This window comes from Schistocerca serialis, unplaced genomic scaffold, assembly GCF_023864345.2.
Source record: "Schistocerca serialis cubense isolate TAMUIC-IGC-003099 unplaced genomic scaffold, iqSchSeri2.2 HiC_scaffold_184, whole genome shotgun sequence".
NCBI lineage: Eukaryota > Metazoa > Arthropoda > Insecta > Orthoptera > Acrididae > Schistocerca > Schistocerca serialis.
The window spans coordinates 5,001-10,000 of NW_026047745.1; the positions used below are offsets into that span (position 1 = coordinate 5,001).

The 5,000-nt window shown below is 44.5% G+C and overlaps 1 pseudogene; it reads right to left on the minus strand.

Annotated features, from left to right (window-relative positions):
* The window catches only part of LOC126443775 (large subunit ribosomal RNA), an 11,039-nt pseudogene that overhangs the window by 2,749 nt on the left and 3,290 nt on the right, over nt 1–5,000 (minus strand).

The following is a 5,000-nucleotide window of genomic DNA, read 5'->3' on the forward strand; positions in this document are numbered from 1 at the left end:
ACTAGCAGGCTGCCGTGGTATAGTTTGATGACATTTGGCGGTAAGTGAAATCTTTGCTGCCCGATCCTTATTAGTTTATGCATTATCGCTAGTGTCTTTCCTCCTGTTTGTTCAATATGGGTCCTAAAATTCCATCCTTGATCCAGGTAGACACCCAGATATTTACTTACATTTTTTCTTACTACAATTGCGTTGTCGATCCTGATTGACGGATCTCTTGCCATTTTCCCTTTCAGGAGCATATAGTTCGATTTTTGAGGCGCAATTGCCATTTTAGAATTCCTACACCAGGCACTCAGGATATCCATTATGTTTCTACTTCGCCCTTCTAGTTGTAATCGGCTATTACCATGTGTTAAGATTAGCAGGTCGTCCGCGTATGCAACGGCTCCCAATACTGATGCTTCCTGCTGCAGGGAATGCAGCAACGGCTCCATATTTATATCCCAAAATACGGGGCCGCAAACTGATCCCTGTGGACATCCTTTAGTGATGTTCTTGGTCACAACCGCATTCGGGGACGTCATCTGTACCACCCGGTCTCTACAGTAGCTCTTGAAACATCTGTATAGTGCCGCCGGACACTGCATATCCTGCAAGCAGGTAAACAGCGCCGGCCACCACAGATTATCAAACGCCCCTGAGATGTCCACCATCACTCCTAGAACATATGTGCAGTTCGACGAGCTGACAAGTTCGGCCGCCGTGTTGATGGCGTCTTCCGTCGATTTTCCACGGCGGAAACCGAATTGCCATTCGTGCATTCCTGCCATTTCCCGGTGACCAGTCAATCTCGCACAGAGCAATTTCTCAAGGGCTTTGCCCAAGGTATCTAGCAGACATATTGGCCTGTATGCTTTGTGTTCTGTTGGGTCCTTGTCTGGCTTCTTTAGTATTATTATTTCTGCTCTTTTCCATCTCCTTGGAAAAGTACCTCTTTCCAGACATTTATTATATAGGTTTGCCAGTATCGGGGCTATTTTTCCTTTTATTGCTTGAAGTACCTCAACCGTGACCCTGTCGGGTCCGGGAGATTTTCCTCTTTTTAGGTTTGATATTACGTCTACCACCTCCTGCGGTGAGAAGGGGTAGACCATTGTATTGTTGTTGTATTCTTCTTGTGCTCTCTCTCTTATAGCCGCCTGCTCCGGTGTGTCCTCAGAGGGATCATCATCCGGTAGCAGGGCTTGGAGGAGCACCGTTATTGTTTCTTGTCTGGTTGTGGTCATTCTATTTTCGCCTGGTATTCTTATAGATGATAAGACTGTTGGAGCTCTTATTTTTTCCCTAGCTAACTTGTATGGCTTTCCCCAGGGATCCATTGCCAGGTTATTTCTTACGAAATTTTCCCAGCTTCTTTTTCTAACTTCTATAATTTCTCTTTTATATCTCTCCCTTAGTTGTCTGTATATACGCAGTCTATGCTCCCTGTCTTGTGGGTTAAATGTGCGCTGATACCTGCGTCTTGCCCTGCGCGTAGCCTGACGTAGGTCACTTAGTTCTGGAGTCCATGGTGCCGGGTGCACGCTTTGGACTCTGCTTCTCTTTGGTACGACTGCTTCTATTACTTCCTTTATACTTTGAACTATCTGCTCCGCTGTTTCATCAACCTCGAGATCCTCATCCAGCTCTGGCGGGCTGTACTCCCGGGAGAGTCTTTCCCAGTCTACCTTTTTATAGTCATATTCTGAAAGCCATTCCTGTGGCGCCACATTCTGTTCTGATTTTAGTATATACTTTATTACATTATGATCACTGGTCGTTGCATTCTCCAATACCTCCCATTTATCTATTTTATTGGTAGCCCTGTTATTTGCCAGTGTTACATCTATATTTGTTTTTGCCCCTGCTCTATTTGAATATGTTGGTATCTCGCTAGGTGCGTTTATTATATCTAGATTTAATTCACTTATTGCATCTTCTAATTCCTGACCTTTTTCGTCTTGTTCTCCGCTGTGCCACAGGAATGACTTTGCGTTTGCATCCATTGCTATGATTACTTGATGGCCCTGTAGAGTTCTACATATTTCCTTTAGTTGTTCTAGGTACATAGTTATTGGCTCTCTATACTGACAATATATTGATACTAAATACCACTTAGTGTTTTTGGCGTGTACTTCGATTGTTACAACATGTTCATTTGTAAATTGATTTAATACTATTGTTCTTATATTACTATTTAAAATTACTATTGCAGACATTGGTCTTTCTCCCTTCATGATTATTTGAGCCGTGGCTGTCATTCCTGGGATTTTACCCTCCCGGGAGTACGGTTCTTGCAAGCATAGTATGTCAGCTTTAAGTTCTTCTGCTAATTTACGCAACTCGTAGTTTACTTGTACGCTTCTCATTGTATTAATTTGGAGAACTAAAAGATCCATTACGGATGATATGTATGGTAATGATCTTCTGGCCATGTCTTATTGGGGTCAAATCCTATTCGGCCGTATGTTGTTACCATTTGTATATATATATTTTCCAAATTGTATTTTACGCCTCTTCTTTCGTATACTTGCTTTACTATTTCCTGTAATTGTTCGTGTTCCGTGGGGATTCCGGCCGCGGCTAGCTGAATGCAGTCAACGTCCGCCAAAGCTGGATAAGTAATTCTCGAGCCGTTTGTGTGCCCCACTCTCACTAGTTGGCGTAATGCAGTGGTTAGCAGACCGGGTTCTTCTAGTCTTGCCATCTGCAGTGCGTTTTCGCATATCTTATAAGTGTTCTTTGGGTCCATTGCATTATATGTGTCACTCTTGCTTGACTGATTGTTTTTATCTTTTATATGTTCTGAGTGGTCTCTTTTGGGCGAGCTCGGTCGTCCGTCCTCGCCCTTCATCGGCGTTTTCTTTTCATTAAAAACGGACGACCGAGGTCGTCCGTATTTCTTTCCTATGTTGTTCTTTTCTATGTCTTTGTTTTGTCTCTGTGTTGGTGTAGTGTGTTGTGTCCTGGGCGCCTCTGGTCGCCCATCTCTGCCCTCCATCGGCATTTTCTTTTCATGAAAAATGGGCGACCGAGGTCGCCCTTCTGTTTGTACTTGTGCTTCTTGCGTGTTCATTGTTTGTACTTGTGCGTCTATCATGCTTATTGTTTGTACTTGTACATCCCTTGTTGTATTTTGTTTCTTGTCTTGTATCAGTGTTTCTCGTTGTGTCTTGGGCACCTCTTGCTTTCTATCTCCGCTCTCCATCTGCATTTTCTTGTCATAAAAAACGGGCGACCGAGGTCGCCCTTGTGTTGGTGTTCTTTCAATGGGAGTATTGGCAATACAGTTTTGTGCTGTACATGTTTTGTGTTGATTGTTATCCCGTTTGTTATCCCGTGTGTTTTTTGTTGTTCCCTTATTTTCAGGTTGTTTATCTGTGATTTCTTTTGCATCTTTTTCCCTTGCCCCTACTGCTTCTCTGATTTTCATGCCCCTTAGCGTATCTCTTAGTTGCTTGCTTGGTGATTTATGCTTCTTTCTTTTCTCTTGGGGGTTAATCTCCATAATCTGTCCTTTGTATAAGTCTTCCTAGTAACAGCTGATACGTGGGGCATTCTTTGGAGTTTGGTGCTCTACATTTTCTTTTTCCCCTTCTATTGCATGGTATACATGTCTCAGGTCTGTTCTTCTCTGGGCACTCTTTCTTGTTGTGGTTGTCCGTTCCACAGTGACCACAGGTGGGGTCACCCCAGGTACAGTACTTCTGTACGTGACCCAGATCCATACATCTGTGACACCTGGGTACCACGCAATAATCTTTGACCGCGACTGAACTATACTCCACATATACTCTACCATTTTGTATGAGTTCTTTTCTCAATGTTGGGGAAACCTCAACTACTTGATGTCCCGTATCTCTGTCTTTTCTCCCCATTCTAAATTTTGGTCTAAATTCCTTTTTGAAGTCTTGTGGGCTCATTTTTTCTTCAAAATTCTGAGTGTAAATACACTCCGTTAGTTCCTCTGGTGTCAACCTATTTGACACATCAAATACAGTCATTAATGGCCATCTTTTCTTTGTCCTCTCACATATTACCGATCTCTGTAAATCTTTGTGCCCCATTATTGTGTTCCTATCCTGTTGGGTGGGAGTTTCCACTATGACTGCATTTTTTGCAACTACTACTTTGTTTATTTTGACTTTTGCTTTGGTTGGATTAATTACTCTTGTGAATATTTCCTTCACCTCTTTTACGCTCTGTCCTTCTTTTGGCTTCAAAAATAATGCCACTCCTTGTTTTGCTGTCACTTTTTCTATACTTTCTTTCATATTGATTTGTTGTTTCTGTGGTCCTCCTGCCACCACTGTGGCGTATGTTTTTGTTTTTTCGGCTATTATTTGTTTATTTTGTCGTTCCAGCTCTTGTATCCTACCTTCAAGCTGGCTTTGGGCAATTGCCCATAGGGCCAGCTTGTCTTTTATTTCATTTAGTCTGTCATTGCTCATCTTCCCTTTATCTGTCACCAGTAGCGCATTTATCTCCTTTAGCCTTTCGGCTGCGCTCTTTATTTCATTTTCATCATTCACCTCGTATCGCTCGGAAGTCTCTCTCTCTGTATTTTCCGCCATGATTCTGAGAGAGACCAAAGAGTTGAGAGCCCGTCTCTTTCCCCGGACCGGCTCTTCTGGCATGGGGGGAGGCTAATTGCAGCTCGCTCACCAGTCCCGCCCCTGGACCAAGAGCTTTGTGAGCTGCCGGGTTTAGCGCGCCGTTTCCAGCGCACTAGTCCCCTTCCACGACTGTGCCACTGGGGATTTCACCCGTCCCTCCCCGGCAAATGCCCAGCGCATTCCGGAGAGGCGGATTCACCTCTCGGCCTTCGCCCCCTACTAGGCCGAGTTTCCACCCTAAGGCCTTGGACCCAGCCCTACTCAGGTGCTGGGTCGGTCCCCCAGACTTTCGGGGGTCTGGCCCCATCTAACCTAGCCAGGGACGTGTTACCACGCCCTGGTTTGGCGGAGCATGCCGAAATCCCCGACATGGCGCTGAGCCTTTGCCGGCTCAGGCCACGA